Below are 16,471 nucleotides of genomic sequence, written 5' to 3'. Positions count from 1 at the left end.
AATTTTTACAATGCTTTTGATTCATGTGGCTTGCTTAGTATTTTGTGGGGCATTTTTCAAATATGGAGATCAGTTCTCCTGTCGGTATAGGAGGCGAAGGGTTGCACAGGGTTGCATTACTCATGGCCGATTTCTGGGACAGCCGTGGATCCAGTAATATCATGTGACTGGTTCTTCTACACATGTGGTGGGAGGGGGTTTTGGGAAAGTCTCCCTCGGCAATCAGTCACCCGGACCTGGACATAATGTGAAAACCCTGCTGACTAGTTAAAAATTAAATTCAGAAAAATGGTAATCAAATTGTCGTTAAGAATTTATTGCTCAGATGTTTTTTGATACAATTCATAATCAAATAGAAGTACAAGGACAATTTGTTTTAAATATTATACATTTATGGGAGAGATGCCCTGTAGAGGCTTGAACTGTGTCCCCCTCCCCCCAAAGTATGGCCACCATGAACTTGAGAATGTAACTTATTGGTATAAGAATCTTTGCAGAGGTAAGGATCTTGAGATGAGATAATTCTGGGTTAGAGAAGGTCCTAAATCCAATGATAAGTCCTGAGATGAGAAGAGAGGGAAGAGAAGAGAGGAGAGGGAAGGGAAGAGGAGGGGAGAGATGAGAACCATTTGAGATGGAGGCAGGGGCTGGACTGGATGCCAAGGAACGCTGGGGCTCAGCCGCCAGCAGACCCAGGAGAGAGGCAGGAAAGAATTCTCCTGCAGAGCCTCCAGAGCGGACTGACCCTCTGGCGCCTTGCTTTTGGACTTTTAGCTTCTTGAGCCACGAGAAAATACATTTCTGTTGTTTTAAGCCACCAAGTTGGTGGTAATTTGTTATGGGGGCCCGAGGACGCTAATACCTGCTCCCAGCTACTTCCTGAGTCCGATACGCCGGTGTTACTCGCTTCCTCCTTCCCATTAAGGAGTCTCCTCACCACGGCCCCTCCACTGGAACGCCATTTGCTGCCACTTCTGTCTGCTGAGATCCCTCAAGCTTCCAAGGCCAGCTCACCTAGCCCCTCATCTGCCGGGTCCCGGTACCTCTCTCTTCTCTGGACGTCCATAGCACGTGTCTCTATCTCCAGGGCCCTGCTGCCCACGTCCGCCTTATATTATGCTGAACGTATTTGTTTCCTCCCTTGATGTTTGGAAACATGCCTTGTTCAGCTTTAAATATGCTAGAATGCTTAGCACAGACCTTCGTCTATAGTCAGGTTTCAAAATATGTTGAATCTAATTGCATGGCATCCTTTGCCATGAGAAAAATTCTGTTTTTGTTTCACAATTTGGGTATCAAATTGTGTATGCAGAAGAAATTGAAGCCATGGGAGAAGTAATTTCAACAAAGCCAAAATTCGATGATTCTAAAAGCAAGCGTTGTAAGAACTGCTTATATTTCAATATGTTTTTGAATGAAAATATGTTGTTCAATGGATAATTCCAAGTCCAAATATTTTCCTGGGGAATATGATGTTGAATCATACTTACAGTTGGGGATAGTTAATTCACTGTGTTAATCAGTATGCATTTGACTCCTCTATTTTTAGTCATATTAGTTACTGAGATATTCTTCTGAAATATATTATGCCTGCATAATAAAAATATTGAGCTAAATATCTTTATTCAAGACTTTAAAAGCACCTTATTCACTGCTAGTTGATTTCTGACCGGTTCGTTTAGCGATTCAAACAAGACGATGTGTTTTGTACAACACAATGTACTTTTAGAACTGCCGTGCGTAACATACTAATTGTGAAGTTTAAAAAGCAGTGCTCACCTCTGAATCGCCAAATCCAAATAAGCGCTCAACATTTAACCTTGGTTCAGATCACCTTTCCATACTATCTTTGTTTGGTACATGCTTTCTTTCTTTCTTTCTTTTTAAATTTCTTAATGTTTATTTAGTTTTGAGGGAGACACGGTGTGAGCAGGGGAGAGGCAGAGAGAGCGAGCGAGAGAGAGAGAGACACAGAATCCGAAGCAGGCTCCAGGCTCTGGGCTGTCAGCACAGAGCCTGACGCGGGGCAAGAACCCACAAACCGTGAGCACATGACCTGAGTTAAAGTCAGATGCTCAACCCATTGAGCCACCCAGGCGCCCTGGTACATGCTTTCTGGATTTAAGTTCTTTCATGCCATGTCTATGTGTGATGTGGTCTTGCCGTTGCTTCCATTCTCATGATGTTAGGCTTTGGCGGGGTGTGGTGTGGCTGAGAGGAGCAAGCAAGGTCCTTGGCTTGAGGGAGACTCAGATGTGTATACTGGGTCACCTTTCAGCCAGTTGTGTGCCTGTCACCAAACCACTTAGCTCAACTGAGCCACAGTTTTATCATCTGTGAACATGACTAATGATAACTCCGTCGTAACACTGTCATGAGAATTAAAGTGAATAAAATAATATCTGTAAAGTGTTTAAGCCAGGTCTTGGCACATACAAGGTGCTTAATAAAGAAATGTTCAATGTGGTGTTGTTGTAGATGATCAAGAGTTCAACCATCTGAATTTAATTCTTTTAATAATATCTACTGTTGTAGGTCCTGGCAATTTAACAAAGGTGATTCACAGGGTCTGCCTTTCCAGGGAGGAACCAGATATTTAAATAGGAAATTCAAGGCTGAGGGTAGCCCGAGAGATGGTCCGGACACTATATTTGGCCCACATTATCACCCAGGCCATTCAAGGTTCAACTTGACCTTTTCTGGGTAAACATGGCAGAATATGTAGCTCTTTTCCCTCCCCGAATCCAATTAAAATGGCCGCAAAGGAAGAAAAATGAATAAACACACAAGCAGAAGGTGAGTGGAGACCCCAGTAAATAAAAGAACGTTTCCAGAAGCTTGGAGTGGCCGCTGACTGAGCAGAGCAGAGGAAATAACAATCCCATGGGCCTCCTCCATGGGGGAGAGTGTGAGAAATTAGCTGATCCACTCCGCAGAACCTAGAGAGCGGGGGCACGTTGAGGATCCAGGTGATGTGGATGGCAGGCAGTGGGGAGGCATCAGGCTGAAAATAGGAGATTGGCACAAAGTCTGTACATGACCTGGTTGAACCCCATGCATCAGCTGGCTACCCCCACAGGTGGTTTACATCGTGGACAAATGAAATCAAGAAAGAATTCGGATTTAGCCACAAGGAGGCACAGCAAAGGGTAGAGATAGAGCGGAGAATGAAATTCAAGGGATGAAGTGAATGTCTCTGTAACTGACCTCTAGTTGCCCTTTCCCTACTCTGCTGCCAAGATACTGGATGTTAAGAATTTTATCCTGATCTCGTCTCCTCCCGCCGCCCCCCCCCCCCCCCCCCCGCCACGTACATCGAACAGGGCAGAGTATCGATAGATTGTTTTTTTGGAGAAACAGTATGACCGTAAAGAAAAGACCTTTATGTATTCAGAGATGATTCATATTTGCTTTAGCTGGATGCTTGGGCAGGATGGGTAGCCTGGGGTGCCTTTAAAATGAAAGTCTTGGTTTTCCAGAATGCCAGATAGTATAATTTTGAAATACATGCTTATCCGAGGGGTCTTCATTGTGAAGGCCGATTCAGAGGGGAGATTTTTTTCATTTTTTTTTTTTTTTTTCTTCAAGATTTGAGACGTGATCCTCCTTGTGATCTCCTGGAGAGTGGACGATGTATTTTTGGTTTATCCTTATTGAGACTACGGCCTTTTGGGATTGTAGCTTGTGGTGGAATGGAGTGTGTATCTCCTATTTTACATTCCATCTTTAGGCGTTGTCTGCTGTGCCTTGTGCCCCTTTGAGGCCTTGAAGACCAAGTTCAAGTTCATCTGGTTTGGTGAATGACTTCAGATGAGAGTCAGCTTTGGGGCTCTGCTGTTCATTCTTAGACTGGCTTTTACCTGGATTTTGCCATCTGAGTATTCTTTTCATTTATTTGTTTTCTGTCGGCTCAATGATGCAGGCTAAAAGATAGCTTTTAGACTTCATTAGGCATTTTTAGTTGTTTATGGCAAATAGTGTGGTTAGAGTATATAGTTTACTATACCACCGGAAATAGAAGGCAGTAACTCTTTTCAAGTATATCAAACAATATTCTTACACTTAAAATCACCAATTCATTCTTTTTAGAGAACTGAACAAAAGAAAATGTGTCTAAACTATAAAGAGTCCAGTCAAATTGCCACGACTGAAAGGCTGATTGGATACTGATCAAGTAACTAAGAGAAACCGAAATATCTTCGGATGTTTAAAAAACACAAAGCAAAACAAAACCACACACCGGGTCATTTATCTCGTCGGGCGGAATGCTCCTTTGCCCGAGGCAGGGGGCTGGGGAAGATGACCTGTGAATGCCCCTTCAGTTCTGTCATTTTATGATATTTGTGAGGAAAAAAGCTAGACTTTCAGAACAGTTTTTCCCTGTGAGTTTGTGAAGTGATATTATGAAACTGGTCTAGTTTCTGTCAATTTCAACTTCCTGCAGTGAAATTTCCAGGTACTGAGTTTTACTCTGCAGGACACAAATTTCTTTTTCTTGTGATTTGTCCGTTTTATTAGGCCTTCCAAATCACATACAAAAATGTGTAAAGAATGGTTCCCTCCATCTGTGTCCGTAGGGATTCCCTTTGACTTCTCCGCGGATAAGATAGACTGAGCAGCAAAAATAACGAAATCAATTTTCCATTAATAGCTGATAGAGTAATGAATGTAAAGATGAAAGGAAGCGGAAATACTTTTAGTATTCAGAGAGATTTTGTCGTTGTTGTAAGTCACCAGGGTCTTTTGTGAGATGACTGACATAGAAATATGCTCATCAGGGGTTATTCATTGATGTAGAATTTGATGTCTGGTGCCTTATTGGTTCCCCAAAGTTTACCACCATGAGACAGTGCCTGTCCCTTTCAGTTCTGCCTAATTAGGACATTCTATGGCCATTAATATCTCCTACATCTCCGATACTGATGGTGGAAAGTAAATTGGCCTGCATGAAATCTTTAACTTATATTAAGTATATAATAATATAAATAAAAATAAGGCAAAAATATAATCTTATATTAAAGAGTTAAAAAAAGACACCTCAGAACACAGCTGTATGTTTTGCAAAGTATTTTCATATTTCCTTTTTCCACCTGGTTTGTCTAACACCCTCACGAGGCAGGAGGGCAGACATAATTGTGACCATTTTGAAGACCCTCCTGTGTCCTTTTGCCTAGGGAAACTGCCTTTCCCCATTAGTAGGCTAAGTTCCACTTACCTCCCATTCCCCTCACCCACCACCAAGAAATCAAATTTAACAACAGTACAAAGAAAAAAAAAATCAAATACCCATGTCCCACCATCCTGAATTAACAACCATTAACATCTGGCTTTCTTGTTAAGGAATTAACACATTGTAGGTATGTTGACGTCTCTTAATGATTTCCCTTTGTCACTCTCCTTCTGAGAAGAAATCACTAATATGTCGATTCAACCAACCCCGCAATCACCTCCTCCAAGAAGGCTTCCCTGGTTGTTGGGTGCCTGCCCCTGAGCTCTGCCCCCACTGAGCCCTGCTGGCCTGCCAAGCATGGCTTATGTTGACTATCAGACCCTGTATTTGAGCCGTCTTGTCCCAGAGGACCATCGCTGGGTTCGTTTTTGTGTTCCTTATGCCTGCCATGGGGCCTGGCCTAGAGCTGGGGCCACTGAGTGTGCGTGTTAAAGAAATAAATGAGACGAGGGAATCCTAGACAGTTTAATTTGATTTGTCCAATTTCACCGTTTCCAATTTCTTCACTGTTATATTTTTACAAAGAGATATCGGCTTTGTCCTGGGGAGCAGTAAAGTGCTTCATTTAATCGGCACCTACTGAATGCCTGCTGGGGTCAATGGATGAGTGCGCTCCCACCCTCAGGGGCCCTGCATCCCCACAGAGCCCAGGCCTCTTCTTCCCAAGCTGCTGGTTAGCCGAAGCAGGTAGGCGAGCATGGTAATAGTCTTGATGACATCTGCAGCAGGCTCTTTTTTTTTTTTTTTTTTTTAAGATTCTTGACTCTGTAGTAAAACACTATTACAGGTAACTTTTTATATTTTTATCTTTATTTTTTGTGGTAGCTATATATTATTTTATAAGAAAAAAAGTTCAAAAGAATTAGTTAAAAAGAAAAGATAATGCTAACTCGTACCTTACTTTGGGGAAAGGGAAAGGCTAAACTGTGGACGTGTGCGTTCCGTGAATCAAACTCCTGGGTCAGTTTGGCATTTTCTGTTTGTTTTCTGGAGTTTACCCGTTTTGGGGGAAGAATCACTCTGGGCCTATTCAGTGATTTCACTTGCTCATCTCCTAAGATTTCTGAACATGGGGTGAACAATGTTATACCACGGATGACTCTGTATCTTTACGGGATCCAGTGGCCTTGAATTTTTTTCAGATGTGGAGTCCGTTACAGGGAAGTTTGATGAGGGGTGGGGTGCACACAGTAGGACCTCATGCTGCCTGGTGACAGCACGTGATGGGTGGTTCCACGTGGCTGCTGTGGTGTTCTGGGCTAGCCTGGGGGTGGCTTCTGACTGCTCTCCTCGTCTGTAAAACCATTTGACCCCACACTTCTCACTTCTGGTTATTTATTTTACTTACAAATGATGTCTAAGTATCACTGTCCTAATGTGTTTTATTTGTTGTAAAACATATACAAAAATAGGGCACCTGGGTGGCTCAGTCGGTTAAGCGGCCGACTTCGGCTCAGGTCATGATCTTGCGGTCCGTGGGTTTGAGCCCCTCGTCGGGCTCTGTGCTGACTGCTCCGAGCCTGGAGCCCGCTTCGGATTCTGTGTCTCCTTCTCTCTCTGCCCCTCCCCCACTCGTGCTCTGGCTCTCTCTCTGTCTCTCAAAAATAAATATTGAAAAAAAATACGAAAATACAAAAATAAAGTTACCATAGGATGAGGGAACAAGATATATAGAATGTAAAATTTTCTTCCACATTCTACTGGATTAATGTAGTCCCCACCTTGTGGGGGACGCCAAGTAGAGGATATTGAAAGACCTGAAAAGGATGTCAGAGCAACTTCTATGTGGGAGAAGAAACAGGTGTTAGCCCCAATGGAATTTTCTGGGCAGGTATAGACAGCTGCTGCTCTAGACAGAGGAGAAAATGCATGCTATTTGCCAGCCTCCAATATTTTGGGTTACCATGTCGGTTGGTAGCAAACAGTATCAGAGAGAGGGGAAATGAGGAGACACCTAAATTATGATAAAAGGGAAGTAAGAGTCTCCCTAATTAATTGTGTCCATCTGTAGAGATCGCAGGGAAGGAAATGAAAGGCGGTAGCAGCCAGCAAGGCAAAAATCTTGCAAATTCTTCAAATGTGAATAAGATTCTGTGATAAACCCTCACTTTCTGGTAAGCATTTTAATGGATCCTTTAATTAGCTTTTCTGGAAAGTTCACTGATGATGTGCTGGAATAATGATCCCCTGTGCTCTAAAGTGTCTAGTCATTAGCTCACAAGGTGACTGAACATACTAATGCATTTGCCTTTTAGACAGTTTAAGCCTATGTTCCTAATAAGGGCCTTGCTTTGTTTTGAGTCAGCCACGGAAGGGAGTGTATGGGCTGGGCCGTCTCCCAAATGGTAATGACAGTGAGCCAGACCCAACTTTCTCCCAGTCCCCGTGTAACTGTAGCTCCTGCAAGGAGATCCTCGGGGCAGATCTTTCTGGAACTGTTCGCGCGCTGCCTGCCACCTCTGTGGAGAAGTTTTGGCTCAGCATCGACAGGCACCCCGAGATTTGGAATCCATTCTAGAGGAGGGAACCGGTTGTGTCTTATCACCCACATCGGTAGCATCTTTCGGAGGACGCACCCCCCCCCCCCCCCCGCCCCCATCGATGTGTATTTATTTTTCCTTCCAAATGGTGCGTTATGATTCCATTTTATTTCCCGGGCGTGCTTTCCACCCTTTCCAGGTGCAGGTCGGTCCAGTGAGTGGTAGGTTAAGCAAGGCGTGTGGGTGGAGACTGGGACGTTGCCTCTGCTCACAGCTGAGCCAGGGACGTGGCCCCGCACCAAGCCGATAGCAAACTGGGCTCGGGATCCGATGCGATGCTCCCAGTCGGGTTTGGTTCCAGCATGCTGGTACATGCTAGCCTACACAGTCTTTTGCATTGCATAACTCCTCGTGCCCCTGGCTGAGAAAAGCTAAACTGCAGATAATGTATTCAGCATAAATTATTGCTAACCTTAGCTGGAATAGCACAGGCTTTTGGTCCTCTTCAGATGTGGAGCCAATGGGGAATTGTCTGGCTGCAACGTTTCCCTCCGCATCTTACGGTTCCATCAAATTCCAAATCTTGGGGACATCTGGTATTCCTCAAAGACATTAAATCTATAGAACTGGGGCCTGAATCATACGCTAGGAAGTGTAATTCACAGTTTGTTTTGTGAGTGTGAGCTATCAGTAACATTTTAAACGTCTAATTACATTTTTCATTTAATAATTCATTCTTGTATAATTCGCGACGTAAGCTATGCAACACGCTTATGTTACAAGACGCGGACGTTTTCCTTGAGTGTTTTTACACCGACGTCTATGAGACGGAGCAAAACACCAAATGCATATTGTTACAAATTTAACGTTCTGGCGACACAAGTCTTGTTATTTGGTCTGGCCCACCCGCTAGGCGACGTTGGTCAGGTGTATTCCGAGCGGTAATAAAATCTCCCACCTGCCCAAACTATATATTCTTCACCAGGCTGTTTCGGAGAAATCTTCCCACCTTATTTGCTTTTAAGTTCCCTATGGATAGATTTTTACCCCCAAAGTATGGTTGCTCAAGTCAGCAAGCAACCTTATCAGGGGATTTTGCACCAACCAGTTGAAATGTGTGTGTTTTGTCCTACAAAAACCAAGGCTCCCATGGCTCCACATTATACTCGGTGAGAACAGACGCCAGAAGGCGAGTATTGCCCACCAGTCATACCGTGGAGTTGGCGAATGTTGATCATGATCATGTGGAAAAAAATTATCTAGTTTTTTAAATTGAAAATGTAATACTCCAAAGCGATAAAAAATAATTCAAGCAGTGCAAAAGGGTATACAGCGAAAATAGATTCCCTTCCCACCAGATCCCAATCTCTAATTCTGTTTCCCATGGGCAACCACTCTTCCCACGTTCCTACGAATCTTTTCTGAAATAGTCTGTGCATCGACAAGGTTTATACGTATGCCTCTCCTTATTTTAACAATACCCACAGGGTGTCCTACCTGTAGTAGTTAGCATCTTATTCATTCCACTTACCGGTTTATCTTGGTGAGGTTGCAAATCATCTGTACGATTATTTTCATGGCTGCATAGTAATCTACTCTTAGGAAGCACCATACTTTATTTTAACCCATCCCTACGGCTGGACATTTGGCCAGTATTAAAAATAGTGGATACAGGTGTGGATATCAATCTAGAGCATAAATGACTTGAAGCAGATTTGTATTATCAGAAGGGATCTACACTTTACTTTTCAGAGACATTGAAAAATTGTCTCCCCCAAAAGATCACACGGTGTGAGATTGTAAGAAAAGTAGACTCTTGTCACTGGAGGAGGATACGTGCAGAAACTCGTGCGTCCCCAGGTCTCAGAATAACAACAGCTGAGTGAGGAGGCTGGGGTGAGCAGGGCTCACTCATTGGTTGCCTGGCTCTACCCCTCATGTCGGTCTTGTGGCACATGTGATTTAAAGTCCTATAAAATGCTTCCCACATATTGTCTTCTCAAATCCTCAAGGCACACCTATGAAGCAGATATTATTATCTCATTATAAATCACTACACGACACTGATATTGGGGATCAATCAAAAAGAAAAGAAAATGTGATTGTTCAACGCGTGCTTGCCAAGAGTGTCTTTGTAATTGAGATAGTGCACGCTGCTTACAAAGACTATTCTAGGATCTCTGTGAAGCGTAAGTAAATTCCATCATCTCTGTAATACTTGAAATGAAAGGATTAAAAGAGGCACGCTTGTCTTTTAGTGCTATTTGAGGATGTGATAGACACAAGAGTGTTTAAGTTGAAGCCACTTAGGTTACAGTTCGGGCTCAATACAAATTTGTGACCTATTCAATTTCCCTTTATTTAAAGATAGCAGAGCGTATTCGAACAAGAAGAACAAAATGCACGATTAATTCCAAAGTCTGTACGAAAAGACTCTATCCAGCGGGGCTTCCTATTTACTTATTTGGTGAGTTATTAGGAACAATTCATATCAAATTAGAATAACTGAATATCGAAAAGTCTAAAATGCACTGCGTAACAACGAATGTATGAAAACTCCTGCCGTGCGTGGATGTGTACTGTGTATCATGAGGATGAGAGGTCAGGAAATGCTTAATGGAAATATCGCGTAACCTTTGAAATCCTCCCGGGGACCCCCAAAATCACACAACGCCTTCATTGCCACAAAAGGCACCTATTAATTTGCTTGCTTATTATCTGAGACACGTAAGTCACGGGCCTTGTGTACTCGTTCCTGCTTTATCTCTATGTGGGTTCTCATCCTGGACCACAGGCATGTGGATTGCTTACCCCACGCACCCTGGCTGGTCCATGACTGTCTGGCTGCCGTTGTAGAGGTGACGCTGTATTATTTCCTGGTTGGGGGGGATGCATTTGAGAACCAGAACATGTGGATTTGAATCTTGGCCAGTCATTATCTGTGTCTCTGGGCTTCAGTTGCCTCTTCTGTAAAATGGGATCTTGGCATAAACAATCTCACAGGGTTTTGGCAAATGTTAAATGAATTCATTATGTAGAGCTCTCAGAGCTCAGGCCCATCACTTAAAACAGGTTGTTTAAAAAGCCAGCTGTTGTTATTATTTTATGCCATCCCTTTTATGTTCAAAGCACTGTACTCAGTACTGTGAGGTAAACAAAAATTTAAGAATGGGAACATCCTTGTCATCTGTTTGCTCATTATGTAATGATGAGAACAAACCACACGTTATGAGGGAATAAGGAAAGGACTTAACCTAAATAATAAAAGACTTGAAGTTTTCACCATGGGGAAAAGGGCATCCAAATAGAAGCTAAGTGCCTGGGCGCATGTAACTCACACATTTAGCTAGTCATTACTGGCTACCTGTGATTATGTGCTAGGTAACGCATTAAGTACGGTGATACTCGTTAAAAAAAAAAAAAAGTAGGTCCCTGCCTACATGGGGCTTATCATTGAGACGACCAAACTGAGTGATGTGTTTGTGCCTCCGTCAAGAAAGGAGGTCCAAGAGGAAGAGGTGCATGCCATACTTGGCTTTGTGCGTTATTGTATATGGCTGTGATATAATAGTTGATTTATAAAAAGTGAAATAAGGATCACAATTTGTCATAGAGCAAGCCGATAGCAGTGGCGCCGGTTAATTGTCAGGAATCATTTCAAGTGAAACGGAAGAGACTGAAATTTTCATGTATTTTTTAAAACGGAAAAGAATATTGAAAGCAATCTTAACCTAGACTAATTTTATTTTTTATTTATTTATTTTTTATTTTTATTTATTTATTTATTTATTTATTTTTTTTTTTTAATTTTTTAATATATGAAATTTACTGTCAAATTGGTTTCCATACAACACCCAGTGCTCATCCCAAAAGGTGCCCTCCTCAATACCCATCACCCACCCTGCCCTCCCTCCCACCCTGCCCTCCCTCCCACCCCCCATCAACCCTCAGTTTGTTCTCAGTTTTTAACAGTCTCTAATGCTTTGGCTCTCTCCCACTCTAACCTCTTTTTTTTTTTTTTTTTTTTTTTCCTTCCCCTCCCCCATGGGTTTCTGTTATGTTTCTCAGGATCCACATAAGAGTGAAACCATATGGTATCTGTCTTTCTCTGTATGGCTTATTTCACTTAGCATCACACTCTCCAGTTCCATCCATGTTGCTACAAAAGGCCATATTTCATTTTTTCTCATTGCCACGTAGTATTCCATTGTGTATATAAACCACAATTTCTTTATCCATTCATCAGTTGATGGACATTTAGGCTCTTTCCATAATTTGGCTATTGTTGAGAGTGCCGCTATAAACATTGGGGTACAGGTGCCCCTATGCATCAGTACTCCTGTATCCCTTGGATAAATTCCTAGCAGTGCTATTGCTGGGTCATAGGGTAGGTCTATTTTTAATTTTCTGAGGAACCTCCACACTGCTTTCCAGAGCGGCTGCACCAATTTGCATTCCCACCAACAGTGCAAGAGGGTTCCTGTTTCTCCACATCCTCTCCAGCATCTATAGTCTCCTGATTTCTTCATTTTGGCCACTCTGACTGGCGTGAGGTGGTATCTGAGTGTGGTTTTGATTTGTATTTCCCTGATAAGGAGCGACGTTGAACATCTTTTCATGTGCCTGTTGGCCATCCGGATGTCTTCTTTAGAGAAGTGTCTATTCATGTTTTCTGCCCATTTCTTCACTGGGTTATTTGTTTTTCGGGTGTGGAGTTTGATGAGCTCTTTATAGATTTTGGATACTAGCCCTTTGTCCGATGTGTCATTTGCAAATATCTTTTCCCATTCCGTTGGTTGCCTTTTAGTTTTGTTGGTTGTTTCCTTTGCTGTGCAGAAGCTTTTGATCTTCATAAGGTCCCAGTAATTCACTTTTGCTTTTAATTCCCTTGCCTTTGGGGATGTGCCAAATAAGAGATTGCTACGGCTGAGGTCAGAGAGGTCTTTTCCTGCTTTCTCCTCTAAGGTTTTGATGGTTTCCTGTCTCACATTCAGGTCCTTTATCCATTTTGAGTTTATTTTTGTGAATGGTGTGAGAAAGTGGTCTAGTTTCAACCTTCTGCATGTTGCTGTCCAGTTCTCCCAGCACCATTTGTTAAAGAGACTGTCTTTTTTCCATTGGATGTTCTTTCCTGCTTTGTCAAAGATGAGTTGGCCATACGTTTGTGGGTCTAGTTCTGGGGTTTCTATTCTATTCCATTGGTCTATGTGTCTGTTTTTATGCCAATACCATGCTGTCTTGATGATGACAGCTTTGTAGTAGAGGCTAAAGTCTGGGATTGTGATGCCTCCTGCTTTGGTCTTCTTCTTCAAAATTACTTTGGCTATTCGGGGCCTTTTGTGGTTCCATATGAATTTTAGGATTGCTTGTTCTAGTTTCGAGAAGAATGCTGGTGCAATTTTGATTGGGATTGCATTGAATGTGTAGATAGCTTTGGGTAGTATTGACATTTTGACAATATTTATTCTTCCAATCCATGAGCAGGGAATGTCTTTCCATTTCTTTATATCTTCTTCAATTACCTGCATAAGCTTTCTATAGTTTTCAGCATACAGATCTTTTACATCTTTGGTTAGATTTATTCCTAGGTATTTTATGCTTCTTGGTGCAATTGTGAATGGGATCAGTTTCTTCATTTGTCTTTCTGTTGCTTCATTGTTAGTGTATAAGAATGCAACTGATTTCTGCACATTGATTTTGTATCCTGCAACTTTGCTGAATTCATGTATCAGTTCTAGCAGACTTTTGGTGGAGTCTATCGGATTTTCCATGTATAATATCATGTCATCTGCAAAAAGCGAAAGCTTGACTTCATCTTTGCCAATTTTGATGCCTTTGATTTCCTTTTGTTGTCTGATTGCTGATGCTAGAACTTCCAGCACTATATTAAACAGCAGCGGTGACAGTGGGCATCCCTGTCGTGTTCCTGATCTCAGGGAAAAAGCTCTCAGTTTTTCCCCGTTGAGGATGATGTTAGCTGTGGGCTTTTCATAAATGGCCTTTATGATCTTTAAGTATGTTCCTTCTATCCCGACTTTCTCAAGGGTTTTTATTAAGAAAGGTGCTGGATTTTGTCAAAGGCCTTTTCTGCATCGATTGACAGGATCATATGGTTCTTCTCTTTTTTTTTGTTAATGTGATGTATCACGTTGATCGATTTGCGAATGTTGAACCAGCCCTGCATCCCAGGAATGAATCCCACTTGATCATGGTGAATAATTCTTTTTATATGCTGTTGAATTCGATTTGCTAGTATCTTATTAAGAATTTTTGCATCCATATTCATCAGGGATATTGGCCTGTAGTTCTCTTTTTTTACTGGGTCTCTGTCTGGTTTAGGAATCAAAGTAATACTGGCTTCATAGAATGAGTCTGGAAGTTTTCCTTCCCTTTCTATTTCTTGGAATAGCTTGAGAAGGATAGGTATTATCTCTGCTTTAAATGTCTGGTAGAACTCCCCTGGGAAGCCATCTGGTCCTGGACTCTTATTTGTTGGGAGATTTTTGATAACCGATTCAATTTCTTCGCTGGTTATGGGTCTGTTCAAGCTTTCTATTTCCTCCTGATTGAGTTTTGGAAGAGTGTGGGTGTTTAGAAATTTGTCCATTTCTTCCAGGTTGTCCAATTTGCTGGCATATAATTTTTCATAGTATTCCCTGATAATTGTTTGTATCTCTGAGGGATTGGTTGTAATCATTCCATTTTCATTCATGATTTTATCTATTTGGGTCATCTCCCTTTTCTTTTTGAGAAGCCTGGCTAGAGGTTTGTCAATTTTGTTTATTTTTTCAAAAAACCAACTCTTGGTTTCGTTGATCTGCTCTACAGTTTTTTTAGATTCTATATTGTTTATTTCTGCTCTGATCTTTATTATTTCTCTTCTTCTGCTGGGTTTAGGCTGCCTTTGCTGTTCTGCTTCTATTTCCTTTAGGTGTGCTGTTAGATTTTGTATTTGGGATTTTTCTTGTTTCTTGAGATAGGCCTGGATTGCAATGTATTTTCCTCTCAGGACTGCCTTCGCTGCATCCCAAAGCGTTTGGATTGTTGTATTTTCATTTTCGTTTGTTTCCATATATGTTTTAATTTCTTCTCTAATTGCCTGGTTGACCCACTCATTCGTTAGTAGGGTGTTCTTTAACCTCCATGCTTTTGGAGGTTTTCCAGACTTTTTCCTGTGGTTGATTTCAAGCTTCATAGCATTGTGGTCTGAAAGTATGCATGGTATAATTTCAATTCTTGTAAACTTATGAAGGGCTGTTTTGTGACCCAGTATATGATCTATCTTGGAGAATGTTCCATGTGCATTCGAGAAGAAAGTATATTCTGTTGCTTTGGGATGCAGAGTTCTAAATAGATCTGTCAAGTCCATCTGATCCAATGTATCATTCAGGGCCCTTGTTTCTTTATTGACCGTGTGTCTAGATGATCTATCCATTTCTGTAAGTGGGGTGTTAAAGTCCCCTGCAATGACCACATTCTTATCAATAAGGTTGCTTATGTTTATGAGTAATTGTTTTATATATCTGGGGGCTCGGGTATTTGGCGCATAGACATTTATAATAGTTAGCTCTTCCTGGTGGATAGACCCTGTGATTATTATATAATGCCCTTCTTCATCTCTTGTTACAGCCTTTAATTTAAAGTCTAGTTTGTCTGATATAAGTATGGCTACTCCAGCTTTCTTTTGGCTTCCAGGAGCATGATAAATAGTTCTCCATCCCCTCACTCTCAATCTAAAGGTGTCCTCAGATCTAAAATGAGTCTCTTGTAGACAGCAAATAGATGGGTCTTGTTTTTTTATCCATTCTGATACCCTATGTCTTTTAGTTGGCGCATTTAATCCATTTACATTCAGTGTTATTATAGAAAGATATGGGTTTAGAGTCATTGTGATGTCTGTATGTTTTATGCTTGTAGTGATGTCTCTGGTACTTTGTCTCACAGGATCCCCCTTAGGATCTCTTGTAGGGCTGGTTTCGTGGTGACAAATTCCTTCAGTTTTTGTTTGTTTGGGAAGACCTTTATCTCTCCTTCTATTCTAAATGACAGACTTGCTGGATAAAGGATTCTCGGCTGCATATTTTTTCTGTTTAGCACACTGTAGATATCGTGCCAAGCCTTTCTGGCCTGCCAAGTTTCAAAGGAGAGATCAGTCACGAGTCTTATAGGTCTCCCTTTATATGTGAGGGCACGTTTATCCCTTGCTGCTTTCAGAATTTTCTCTTTATCCTTGTATTTTGCCAGTTTCACTATGATATGTCGTGCAGAAGATCGATTCAAGTTACGTCTGAAGGGAGTTCTCTGTGCCTCTTGGATTTCAATGCCTTTTTCCTTCCCCAGTTCAGGGAAGTTCTCAGCTATAATTTGTTCAAGTACCCCTTCAGCACCCTTCCCTCTCTCTTCCTCCTCTGGGATACCAATTATGCGTATATTATTTTTTTTTAGTGTATCACTTAGTTCTCTAATTTTCCCCTCATACTCCTGGATTTTTTTATCTCTCTTTCTTTCAGCTTCCTCTTTCTCCATAACTTTATCTTCTAGTTCACCTATTCTCTCCTCTGCCTCTTTAAGCCGAGCCATTGTGGATTCCATTTTGTTTTGCAATTCGTTTAAAGCGTTTTTCAACTCCTCGTGACTGTTCCTTAGTCCCTCGATCTTTGTGGCAAGAGATTCTCTGCTGTCCTGTATACTGTTTTCAAGCCCAGCGATTAATTTTATGACTATTATTCTAAATTCACTTTCTGTTATATTATTTAAATCC

General features: G+C 41.7%; 1 long non-coding RNA gene across 6 annotated transcripts in view; it reads left to right on the top strand.

Moving 5' to 3' along the window:
* Positions 1–16,471, top strand: part of LOC132667786 (uncharacterized) — a 149,460-nt gene that overhangs the window by 57,414 nt on the left and 75,575 nt on the right. For 3 of the 6 annotated variants that reach the window (XR_014137738.1, XR_014137736.1, XR_014137737.1), the window contains exon 3: positions 10,078–10,177. The exons of the other annotated variants lie outside the window; for them this stretch is intronic. This is a non-coding gene — a long non-coding RNA (uncharacterized LOC132667786). The remainder of the gene's footprint in view (positions 1–10,077; positions 10,178–16,471) is intronic. 6 annotated transcript variants of the gene reach the window in all.

This window comes from Panthera onca, chromosome B2, assembly GCF_046562875.1.
Source record: "Panthera onca isolate mPanOnc1 chromosome B2, mPanOnc1 haplotype 2, whole genome shotgun sequence".
In the NCBI taxonomy this organism is placed as follows: Eukaryota; Metazoa; Chordata; class Mammalia; order Carnivora; family Felidae; genus Panthera; species Panthera onca.
Note: the sequence above shows the minus strand (reverse complement) of the source record. Positions and strands in the feature narration are given on the sequence as shown.